This window comes from Callospermophilus lateralis, chromosome 2 (assembly GCF_048772815.1).
Source record: "Callospermophilus lateralis isolate mCalLat2 chromosome 2, mCalLat2.hap1, whole genome shotgun sequence".
Classification (NCBI taxonomy): Eukaryota; Metazoa; Chordata; class Mammalia; order Rodentia; family Sciuridae; genus Callospermophilus; species Callospermophilus lateralis.
In genome coordinates, this window is record NC_135306.1 from 13,253,108 (window position 1) to 13,266,478 (window position 13,371).

A 13,371-nucleotide genomic window follows, 5' to 3' on the forward strand; every position below is an offset into this window, starting at 1 on the left:
AGCTCCATATCTTGAATGGAGCTGAGTAGACATCACACTTTCAAATCCCCACCTCTCATGACAACTCTAGGTTACTTTGGCCCATGTGCACCAGTTCTAACTAGAACACAATCTTACAGATGTTATGTTAGAGGGAATTATCCTCATCACCCTGAGTTCCAGGATTTGGTCTGTGTAAGGGTCACAAAATTCCCCTCCTTCAGGGTAACTTGTGATCTTTTTATTGGCATTTTGAGCCTGCATTTTTCCTGCAGAAAACAGGTTGTTTTCTGGAGAATGTAATATGTCCTACTGACTTAAGCCAGGCAGGACTGCAGATGAGAGGAGGTCAGCACAGTGTGCCCAGTTTATAGAATTATTCCCTTAACTGCATGTTCCCACTGCTCTCAGCTATCCGTCCCTATCAATATTGGTCTCTTCCAGGAGTCTACTGGGTGGTTGGCAGATGGGGTCAAAAAGACTTTTCTGTGCTTTTCTTTTCATTGAATTTAATCTGTGTATGTATTACCTATTCAAAATAATAATAGAGCCAGGTGCACACCTGTAATTCCAGGTAGAAGATGGCAAATTCAAGGCCACCCTAGACTACTTAGCAAGACCCTGTCTCAAAATTAAAAATAAAAAGAGCTGAAAGTACTCCATGGTAGAGCATGTGCAAGGCCCTAGATTCAATCCCTAGCCATAGACATGCACACGCGCGTGCACACACATACACACACACATACACACAAATATTGCTATCTGTGCTTGTTGCTACACGTCTGGTAGAAGAATTCATGTTTGGGAGAAAATTGCTCTTGTGTCAGGGAGAAATATCTTCTAAATGGCTCTTGGTAGTGCAAAGCCAAAGCCCAGAGTCCAGACTGGAAGAGAAACATTAGCCTATCATGAAGGAGAGGCTGGGCTCTCCAGATGAAGTAAGAGTATGGGGGCAATAGTTCTGATTTTAAATAATCCTGTACCTCTTCTGGGATGGACCCAAGAGATGGAGTTTGGGCCACTGGGGGGAGAGGGAGAGAAAAGGAAAGAGAAAAACCCCAGTTCTAAATAAGAGCTGGACCCGGAACTGGGATTGCTCTTCATAAATGCCAGAAGCTATGATGTCACTGTGGGAGACCAAGTTCGTCATCACCTGTTGTGAAGGCCAACAACTGTTTTAGACAGAAGCTGAACCATCTCATAGTTGCCTCTCTCTGTTCACCTATCACAGTTGTTTGCCCCCCCCCCATAGGACACAGTTTGAAGCCATAATGTATCTTTATTCCTCGAAGAAAAGGAAGTCTTTTTTTTTTCCTTCTAATTTTCTGGTTTGTATTAATTGCTGGTGATCCAGACTCTAGATTAATAGGTCATCAGGGTTTCTGGTAATATATATCTTCTGTATATAGTATAGAAGAACGGAGAGCTAAAGACAGAAGGGCCCTGGAGGAAGCCCACAAAGAAGAAAGGAGGACTTCTCAAAACGGTAAGGAAGTCAGAGGACTGGGGAGGAGGAAAAAGGGAAGGGAGGGTTCCCAAGGCTTTGCAGCCTGGGAGCTCATCTGGGACACTTAACCAAAAAGGACGAGGACCCAAAGCTCAACTGAGACAGGTGAGTGGAGCTAGCAAAGAAAGGCTTTGAGAGACACTGTAAGCAGCAAGGAAGAGGATGAGACCTGAGTCATTGTCACAGATTGCTCAGCCATGACCAGAGAGAGCTTCCTGTTGCCTCCACCGACCCATCTGTACACATTGTTCCTCTGTGGGCAGCTGGGGACTGTGTGGCTGCTTCAGCATTGATAACTCACTGGACACCTGCCTGGCTGGAGAGATGCCCATCCATGCCAGGTGACCTCAGTATGAACCTATCCCATTACTCCAGTGGCACACACACCTACACAGTGCCCCAGACAAAACCTCTAGGCCCAAAGCAAAGAAGGAGACTCTGGCCTCAGTGGAGTGGTGACACACAGAGAAAGCTCTGGGCATCTGTGCTTAGTGTAGGATGGGTAACAAAAGGTAGGGGCTGAATTTAAGCTCAATGCCTCCTGAGACAGCTCAATGATACTGTTGCTGTAAGAGTACGGGGGCAATCTGGATGGCAGGCTCTGGTGAATCTGACAATGTTAGTCATTTGCTTCATACTTGCCCAAGGTCGTGCAATGGACTGAATGTTTGTGTCTCTCCCAAATTTATATGTTCAAACTCCAAGCCTAATGCATTTGGAAGTGGGGACTTTGGAAGACAATTTAGTATGAGGTGGAGTCCTCGTGAATGGGATTAGTGCCCGTATAAGAAGAAGCCAAAGAACGAGTTGAGTGGCATACACCTATAATCCCAACTACTCATGACTCTGAGACAGGAGGATTTTAAGTTCAAGGCTAGCAACATAGACTCAGTATCAAAATAAAAAATAAAAAGGATTGTGGATGTAGCTCAGGGGTACAATACCCTTGTATTCAATCCCTAGTACTAAAAAACAAAAAACAAACAAACAAACAAAAAAAACAGCCAAAGAGTACACTGCATCTATTTTTACCATGTGAAGCTACAATAAGAAGTCAGCAGTCTGCAAACTGGAAGAGAACCCCATCAGAACCCAGTCATGCCGGCACCCTGAACTGGGACATCCAGCCTCCAGAACTGGAAGAAATAAATCTCTGTTGTTACGCCCTCCAGTCTATGGTACTTTGTTATAGCAGCACAAATTAACCAAGTCAAACTATTCTCTTCCTCCAAAGGTAATCATAAGTTTCTTAGCCTGGTGTATTAGTCAGCATAGACCAGGTTATACTTTATTAACAAATTTATCCCCAAATCCTAGTGCCTTAACACCACAAAAGTTTACTTCTTGCCCAGAGTACATATTCAATGCATGTGCTCCACATGAGCACCTATGGACTGCTGATGGAGGGACTACCGCCTTGGAGATGACCTGTGGGCTCTTTGGTCACTTCATAGAGCAACATAGAAAAACTAAGGACAACTCACACTTGTTTTTTTTTTTTTTTATGCTGTTAGTTGAGAAATGACATATGTGACTTCTACTTAAAGCCCAGTAGTGAAACTAATCAGGTCATTCCACCTAAGACAAAAAGACTGGGAAATGTGGAGAGAAAAAAGCTCTTTGGTGAATCGAAATATCTCTGTCCTACGTGGCATTTTAGACCTTTGGCAATGTGCTCCCAGGAGCCTCCAGCTTCATTTTCTGTTCCCCTTCCCAGACTCATAATCCACCTGTGGCCACATGTTTTCCAGCATGTCCTTGAACCATCATCCCCCATTCCTTAGAAATCCCTTTCTTCTACCTTCTCTATTTTTTAAACCCAGATTGAATACTATCTTCACCATTTCTGCTCCTGCAGGATAAAGTTAATTGACCCTTCCTGGTTTGGCCACATCTCTTTGTGTATATTTCCATTAGCACTCCAGTTCCATGAGACTGAACTCCTGGCATCTTTCATAGTACCTGACACATAGTGGGCACTACATAAATATTTGTTGAAGAATTGTTTCTACTTTCAAATTTTTCAAATGATACTTAAATTGTATATTTTTCTTCATTTTCATCCACCCACCCCCCCAACAGGTTATGAACTTGGTAAAGCAGACAGGCCTCCTTCATCCCCTTTAGTCCACTACCTACCAGTAATGGGGACATTTTTCACTAGATATCAGGGAGGGGGGTTGATTAACTTTATATTATATTTAATTTTGAATAATATATTTTTTAAAATAATTGCAAATGGGTCCTTTAAAAATGAGCCTTGGGGACTGAGGATGTAGCTCAGTGGTAGCTTAGCATGCAAGAGGGCCTGAGTTCAAATCACAGCAACACACACACACACACACACACACACACACACACACACAAGAGCATTGGTTGTATGTATGTTATACTTCAATTTTAAAGGAATAATAAACCAAAAATTATTGAGAGTCAGTTTTATAATCACAAAGGTGCTTTTAGGAGACAACAATCACTGGTGTGTGAGTGTTGGAAGGGTACCTGTAGCTAAATCTAGTAAAGCTCTCTTGGGTACCATAACATAAGCTGGAGCTAAAGCAACATGGTATTTTAGGGTAGAATCTCATGCTGGCTCAGGATAAGCAGAACCAGGTCCCAAGTGCTGTAGGGGACACACTCAGCCCAGTTTTCTTCATTATTCTCATTCACTGAACCCCAGCCTTTTCTACTTCTCAGAAAACAGCCACTTGAATCACAGCCAACAGCCACCTGGTTTCCATCTCCTTTCAAGACGACAGCAGCCACAGTCTTTGTTCCAATTTCAAGATCCCAGAGAAAGACTCTGATTGGCTTTACTTGCTCAGGTGCCTACCTGGTCCACTCACTGGGGACCAGGGTTGAAAGTCCCCAGGAGTACACATGGCTATTTCTCCCCATGGCCTATTTACAGAGGAACCAGACCCCAGAAAATAGACTGGAAAGAAAAAGCTTTTGCTACCTATTAAAATCAGAACGAGGGAGAAGTATTCTCAAGACAGTATCTTTAGAAAGAAATGACATTAAATATAAATATACACATGAACATAAATTTAGACTGAAAAAAATGAATGTCAGGACTTATTATTGGGGAAGGAATTAAACGGTGGGACCCCCTTCACAGCCATTGTCTTGCACGCCCTGCTATTCATCCATGTTGCACCTCCATTGCCAAATCCTGTCAATCCTGTCTCCAATCTTCTGCACAGTGGCTCCCTCCCCATCACCTCCATTGCCTCAGATCTTTGGTGTAGGTTGTGCAACATCCTCTCAACGCATCTCAGTGCCTCCAGTCTCATCCTGTCCTAATCCTCCACCACATGATGATCTCCCTTACAAACATATCATTCTAGCATTTCCCTGCTTACACTCTCCAATGGCCCCATCGCCTTCCTAACTTCTTAGCACAGCCTCAACACCCTCCTGACCCGGCACCAGGCCCATCTCCTCTCCCCAGGACTTCTTCCTGTTCCCTTTGCACCAACAGTCTGTGAGTCTGTGTTTCTGCATCTTCTAAAGCATTTGCTCTCTCTCTCTGTGCCCTCTGTGTAGACTGCCCTTCCCATCTCCATCATCTCTGCCCAGTGATGCTGCTTATTCTACAAGGTCCAGTTAAGTGTCCTTTCTCCCTCCGGGATGCCTTTGCATTGTGTCCATTTTTAGCTCTGGATACACCTGTCTCCTCTGCTGTGTTCTCTCGGAGGAGTCCCCATGTCTCAATCCCCAGGTACAAATCTATGGCCTGGGGCCAGAAGGAATCCACAGATGCTGAAGGAAGGAAGGAGGGAGGGGGAAGGGCTGAACGCAGAGGGAGGAAGAGGAAAAGGAAAGAAGGAAGGCAAGGAAAAGGAAGGGAGAATGGAGGGAGTGAGGAAGGAAAGAAGAAAGGAAGAAAGAAAGGATTAAGGAAAAAGCCCAAAGGCTTGAAGTTATAACACTTGTTTTCTCCTCTATCTGTGAGTACCTTGGACGTATTATTGCTCTTCCCTGAGTCCCCTATATAAAATAACATCTATACCACCTAATGCACAGGCTTATTGGGGATCAAATAAAGAAGAGAATGTGGAAGTACTTTATTAATTTCTATGCAAATATTAGTTATTATGAATTGGCCACTGTGCGGCATGTATTCTCCTAACTAACTACCTCCCCAGCTCTCAGGGGAATGCTTTCATAGTCCGTAATCCCTGCTGGGGGTGGGGCCCTGGGGTGGGGTGGGGAGTGGAGGTGGGTCAGTGGTGTTTTATCAGTGAGTCATTACCAGATTCAGGTGAGGCTAACGTTGGGATTCATTAGGGATCACAGAGGAACAGCTGAGCAAATTTGATGACATCATTCTATTTGGCTATATTTTGTACCTATCTTAACTCCTGGGTGCTCTTTTCCTCCTGATTCAAATGACTACTACAGAATAGCCACAACTACTGGCTAGTAATGGTTTCAACTCGGAATCCAACATTTTCTACTGGCTTCTCTCTCAAGCTTCTGGATCCATTTAATTGAAAAGTGCCTTGGGCTGTGGGCATAGCTCAGTGTACAGCACTTATCTAGCATGCACCAGGCCCTGGGTACCAGCCCCAGAACCTCTCCCCTTTACACACACACACACACACACACACACACACAGTGACCTGAACCTGACATTGCAGTGGGTGATGATGAAAAAACATTTCAGCATGCAGTTCCTTGTCTGTGTGAATCAGGGCTTTCACAATACTGTATAACCAAAACAGAAGGCAGAGGGAAATCCGAAGCTTCCCGGGTGGGAGGCGACCCTTGTCATGTTGCACTTGTCTGGCAAGCCAGATGGGACGTGTTTAAGACCCTGGTGATGTAAGAAGTGAACCAAGATGAGCCAGCAGTGAGCAAGGGTTCCCTTATGTAGAAGCATTTGTAGATGCGCCCTTGCGTGTTAGCCCACGCTTCCTGAGCAGGACCGGCTGAGGACCCTGGGGCCTGGCTGGTTCCTGACTACCCGTGTTTTACTGACCACGAAACACATTCTTTGTCAAAATAGTTTTGAACCCAAAATGATTAAGAAGCAGCAAGCAGAGAAGGAGTTCTTTCTCTTTTCTTCCATCATCCTCTTAAAGATGGGCTAGAAATTCTCTTGCTGGAGACAAATCTTAACTGCCCAGAGATGGCCTCAGAATTTCTGCATGCAAACCTTATTCCATTAGTTTGCTCCCATGTATTTGCCTTCCTGTTGTTTCCTATCTCTAAAAGTCTAAAACCACTTTCCTTTGTCTTGTCACTTGCCTCAAAATTCATTGTGCTTTGTTGGAGAGTTTTAGGCCACTGCTTTGAGTTACCTCTCATCCAGGTTTCTTCTGCATTAGGTGCACCAAGCTGCACCATAAGTGTTACTAAGCTTGCTTTTCTCTTGAGAATCTGTCTTTTGTTACAGGGCTCTGCTCAAACCATCAACTTAAGAGGAAGGAGAAGTTGTATTTCTTTCCTAACTCCAGCAGTTCTCCCCTATATGGATGAATAGCAAATGCACTAGGTTGAGGGAAGGAAGTCAGATTTTAAAGAGACATACTTGTGATGACTGTTATAGGAGCAATAGGAAAGGAATGTACCTTCCACACAGTGGCTGTCCTGTTTTACAAAACTCATCAAAAATGGAAGGCATGTCCTTTTATAAGAATGAGGGAAAGTTTCCCAGAAGTCCTAGAGCATACCTCCCCTGACCCCCGCCCCCAAGTCTCATTAGCCAGAACTGTGTCAAGTGCTCCTTCCTAAGCCAATCACTAATAAGAATCATCAACTTCCTCCTGCCCCTTGTAGGAGATTGGCCCATTCTCTCCTAAGCCTCCCAGCCCCAGATCCTGAACAACATCAGGATCTGCCCTCAAGGAAGGAGAAAGGCATAGCTTTGGACTGGTAACCAATAGTGCCTACCTTAAAAATTATTTCCAGGAAGGGTTGGAAGACTGGCTTAGGGGTAGAATGCTTGCCTGGCATGTGCAATTCCCAGCCCCGGTGTGTGTGTGGGGAGGTTTCTTTATTTAATATGTACTTTATAAAAGCAAAGAAAACCTCTTGAGCTAGACTCTGAGGGATCCCTTATTGCAGCCTTCCAGACCAGGGCTTCCCGAGTCCAGCACGGTTTGGCTCCACTCCCTTCTCTTCCTCTGCAGAGAAGGCAGGCCCCGCTGAGCCCTTGTTGTGAGTCAAGTAACCAAGGTTAAATGAGGCCTTCTGAACACAAGGCCATCTTGCAGAAAAGTATCCCACTTCCAAGTACTGACTCAAACCCTGTGAAGGAAACTGTTCTTGTTCTCTTCCTGTTTTAGCATTCCTCTGACATATCATCCTAGAATTTCAGAGCTGCAAAAGCCCTTAAAGTAATAATGATGGTAATTATAACAGCTGATTTTTGATGGTGTTCATTTGGGGGGTATTGACTAGGTTCCAGGCACTTTGTATGTATTATCACATTTAATCCTCAGGTCTTCTCTGTGAGGTAGATGTTTATGATCATGCCTGTCTAGGAGACTTTGGAACCTAGAAAAATAATGCTAAGTGCAGGCACCAGGACTCAAACCACAATGTGTAAAGATTCTAAAGTGTATACTCTCAAGACACCCTGAAATTCAAAATCTTTCATTTCACGGCGGGAAATACTATGGCATATTGTGACCTCCAAAAGTTCATGTGTTGAAAATTTAATCCCTCAAGTCATATGTTCATGGTGTTTGCAGGTAGGGCCTTTGGGGGGTATTTTAGCCCATTATCACTGCAACCAAAATACTCTAATAACAACTAAGAGGAGGAAAAGTTAATTGGGGGCTCACGGTTTCAGAGGTCTTAGTGCATGGACGCTTGACTCCATGGCTCTGGGCCCAAGGTGAGGCAGGACATTTGTGGGATTAGTGGAGTTATTGCTCAGCTCCTGGTGTCAAGAAGCAGAGAGAGGAAAGGGGGCCACAGGGAAGAAGCACCCTCCCAGGCCATGCCCCACCTACCTACAGTTACTACCTGGTCAGTCCATTCAAAGTAGGATGGACTAATTAGGTTACAGATCTCATAATCCTATAATTTACCTCAGAATATTCCTTATATCCACAGCAGGAGGTAATTAGGATTATATGAGGTCATGAAATTGGGGGTCCCATGATGGTACCAGTGACTTTATAAGAAGAGGAAGAGAGACCTAGGCTAGCACACTGCTCTTTCTCATGATGTGATACCTCTTCACCATGTTATGATGCCCCAGGAAGACCCCTGCCAGATGCTGAGCAGATGCTAGCACCATACTTTTAGACTTCCGAGTCTCCAGAACCATGAGCCAATAGACTTCTAGTCTTTATAAATTTTCTGGTCTCAGTTACTGTGTTATAGCAACAGAAAACAAACTAAGACAGGGAATGTCAACCACCTTGGGATTAAGTGCAGGGAGGTGTAGAAGCATCTTCTCTGCTGAGTGACTATTGAATGGCTGTCCCCTCCCTTCCAGTACAGCAAGCAGCTCGAATTAGCTTTTCTCTCTTCATAGGAAGCAGATATGTTCAAACCGAGCAGATATGTTTAAATTGAGTTTAAACAAAAGAAAAGGGTATGTGTCTGTTTTTGAAATCAGAGCAATGGACTTTTTTTTCCTTGTGATTTCCCCCATGTATCTGGCATCATTAGGGAACAAGACAAGAATAGCAATTATATATGAAAAGTTTACAATTCTTTTTTTAAAATATTTTTCAGTTGTGGTTGACACAATACCTTTATTTTATTTATATGTGGTGCTGAGGATCGAACCCAGGGCCTTGCACATGCCAGATGAGTGTTCTACTCTGAGCCACAACCCCAGCCCCGAAAAGTTTACAATTCTTAAAATTCTTCCAAATACTTGTTTCATTTGATCCTTCCTATGGCTGTGAGAAGCAAGGAGATAAGATGAACCTACTTCACAGGTGAGGAAGCTAAAGCCCAAAGAAGTTACATGCTCATGGTGACACAGGCCATTAAATGACCGAGCCAGAATCAAAACCTGGGGAAGAAATTTGTTGGCTATGAGACCCTAATATCTAAAGATAGAAAATGATCCTAAGAATTTTAGACTCATATTTTCTTTCTTTCTTCCTTCCTTCCTTCCTTCCTTCCTTCCTTCCTTCCTTCCTTCCTTCCTTTCTTTCCAGATTGAACCCAGGGCCTTGTGCATGTTTTCAAGTTTGAAAGCCTCATTAAGATTTTGGTTAGCTGAGGTTCATTTTGTTTGTTTGTTTGTTTTTTCAGCTGAATTTTTTCACTGCAGTCACCTAGGGAGAAAAGACATCTTCATCATCTCAAGCCTTCCCATCCCTCATCTTTTATGCTTCCTAGGAGAATTTGCTGTTGTTTTGTCATTACTCTCTCCGTTTTTCTTTTCTTTCTTTCTTAATGTGTTGGGTGCTGGGCATTGAACCCAGGGCCTTGCATATGCTAAACATGTGCTCTATCACTGAGCTACAACCCCAGCCCAACAATTTGCATTTCTTGCTGAGTTTATCCCTTTACAAATTGCCTTTATAGCTGAGTTGAATAACATTTTTGGCTCTGTTACACTTTATTCTAATTGATTTGTATTGCATTACTATTATTATTTCCAGCTAGTAACGTGATACTCGGTTAAACTTTCTTCTCATTTCCAAGAGCTTTTCAATTGATTCTCTTCAGTTTTCAGGATAAAATTATACCATCTGCAAATATTTAGAACAGAAAAACAAAACCTGTTCTCCTGATTCCACCACAACTGCTCTTTTTTTTCCCCACATGACACTACATTTTTCCACAACTCCACATTTTCCAGATGACCAAATGGTTCCTTTAGAAGTGCCATTGAGACAGAGCTGTCTGAGCTAGAAGTCTCTCTCAATGGAATCCAGGGTGCAGACAACACCTGTGCAACATATCCCTCCTCCATTTTTTTTTTTTTTTTTTTTTTTTTTGTGGCAGCCCCTCGCTTTCTTTGGGGAACTGTTTCTTCTCTGCTCCTGAGATCCTGGCAAGATTTCAATGATCTCATTTACATGCCCCCAAAGAGGCCCTGTTTCCACCATCATTAAATTCAATGAACTCTTCCAAGAATGTATATCTTGAGAGAAGAGACATCTGTATCGAAGGACTTTGGAGCGGAGTTTTCTGGAAGGCAAGCCTGGGGCTGCCCTGATTTCTGTCTCTCCCATGGTCTGACAGTTCAAGTTTTCCTTTGATTTCAGGAGCTAGTCAATATTCTTCCAATGCATTCTCTTTCTTTGCTGAAATTTGCTTCTGTTGCAAATGACACCCAGGAGTTGGCTACAAATAATACACCCTATAGTGGGGTGAATTGTGTCTTCTCCAAAAAGATGTGTTAAGCCCTAACCTCTAGGACCTCCACATGTGACCGTATTTGGAAATGGGGTCTTTATGGGGTCATCAGGTTAAAATGAAATCATCCGACTGAGCCCTAATCCAATGTGACTGGTGTCATTGAAAGGGGAAATTTGGATACACAGTCACACAAAGAGGGAAGAAACTGTGAAGATGCACAGAGTGCCATATCAAGACAGAAAATTGTGGAGTGAGGCATTTACAAGCCACAATGCCTGAGAGTGGCAGGAGCTAGGACAGAGGCTGGACACGAGTTCCTTCCCTAGCATCTGATCATGGCTCTACCAACATCTTGATTCCAGCCTTCTACCCTCTAGAAAATAAGACGATAAATTTCTACTGTTTTTAAACCACTCTGTGTATAGAAGTCCTAGGAAATTCATATAGGCTTTCAAGGAAGTAAGAACTATTTGGAATGATGTACGGCAAAGACCGCTAGTGTTCACTAAAACCTCTCATCCCTTTGGTTGCCTACAGGTAGAATTGTAGCCAGGCATGTGGCTGCTTTGCCAGTCTTTTATATGTAGAGTGGCCGCATGTCTGAGTTCTCACTGATGGAACAAGGTGAAAATGATGAGCTAGAATCCAGATGTGAGGGCAACCCAGCTTCTACACAGAATAAAACACTGCCCTTGGGGGGAAATAAAAATTTCCTGGCTGCTCTGGACCACTCTCTTTGCTTATGAAAAGGTCACTTGCGTTTGCCTTTTTATAACAGGCTCTTGGCTTTTCCTCTAGCTGATCCATGGTTCTTGAGCTGAATGAGGAGCCAGGTACTGAGAATCCTAATTATATTCCAGAATGGCAAGTATCCGCCTATGGACCCCTAGTGGGTAAATCAATAGTCTATCTTAGTCATTGAGGACTTTGGACAAGCCAAAGCCAAAACTCTCAACAACTAAAAAGTGTGCCTAGAGATGTTGAAACCAGTAGATCAGCTGTTTCCAAAAGTGCCGTGTCTCTTACATAGGGTGATTTAAAAAAAAAACCCTCAAGTCTTGAGATGTTTGTCACAACGTGCGGATTGAAACTCAGGACTTCTCTGTAGCCAGGTAAAAACTTTTTATTAAGGACATGGGCTCGAGATACTGAAGCCAAACTCAGATTTTAGGAGTTGCTAATTTCAATGTCAGCCAAGCGTGTGGCATTGCCAGGCCTCCTGTATGAATGGACGGCATCCTCTGGAGGTGGCTGAGGACTCAGGGAACCTTACCCACTGACTGTCCACAGCCACATCCTCCTCCAGGAGAAGGAAGCTAACACTTTCCTCACGCCTCAGCCCTCCCTACTGCTCAGCTGGAAGCTGGCTCCATCCAGAGTGGGTAAATCGTTCTCCCAGCAATGTCCAATATTCATGCTTGATTTGGGTTTGCTTTCCTTGCCTCTACAATCACCATAGCTCATAGGCTTAGAGAAAGCTTTCTACACAGTCTCGTATATCACACAACACTGCCTTGTATTGAGGAATTCTCTTCACAGCAAAAGTGGCTGCTGTCTAAGGCCCAAAGGATTCACTGTTTGCCTGATGGGCCCCGCCTGTCATCCAGGAGTATCTGACCATATAAAAGAGTAGAATGGTTTTGTAGAGGCCCCAGCATTTACTGGGAGAGAACTGCCTGCTCCCCAGCAGAAGAGATCCCTGCTGTGAGTCGGCACCCATCTGCGATGCTCCTTCCTGCCGTCTGTCTTTCCAAGACAGCACTGAGGCAGCCTCTGTCTGCTAAGAGTCTCCGAGTAGCCTTTCTTATCAAAAGTTGCAGGATGTAGGGCTGGGTGCATGGCCTTCCAGAATCAAGACAGCAAATCCAGCCTCCTACGCACAGACACAAGATATCTATTGACCAGCAGAAGTGACATGTGATAGCTTTAAACAACGTCACCCAGGAGAAGTTATGCTTCCTTTCCTTCATCCTACTGCCTGAAGCATCATCTTGACCCATAAGGCCGACATCACACACAGCACAGGAAAAAGTAGAAGGCCGGTGTCCCTGACAACTTTCGGAGCTATTTCAGCCTGGACTGTTGCAGGAAACAGACTGGATGAAATGCAGCAAGCAGCGCTGCGAGAGGAGGAGAACTCCAAACTTTATTTGGTGCCATCGGGCCCGGAGGAAAAGAAAACCCCAAATTCTGAGCCCCAGTTCACAGTTTCTTCCAACTAGTCTCTAGTGTCATAAATTTTCTAGTCTCCGGATATACTGTTGTACACTGGGTTTCTAGCAGAAAGCATGTTTAAGAAGCAGAGTGCGATAAGGGGAAGGACCAGCTCCTTTTAAGAGGACTTCCATAAATCTCTAGTCCTGAAATTTACACTTCAAAGGAGAGTGGTCAGCCTCCCGGGGAAGTAATCCACAATCCCAAAGGTAGGACCCATGGTCAATCAGGTTTCCTGGAGAATAGCTGAGTTTCTTGCCATAACATTTTTATAATTTAATTTCACAACCAGGTCTGATTTTGCCATCACTTACTGGAACTTTTTTGAAAGAAACTTCCAAGTTGTTTGAGACTTTTGTTGTCTGGGGCTTTCTGTTGCCCAA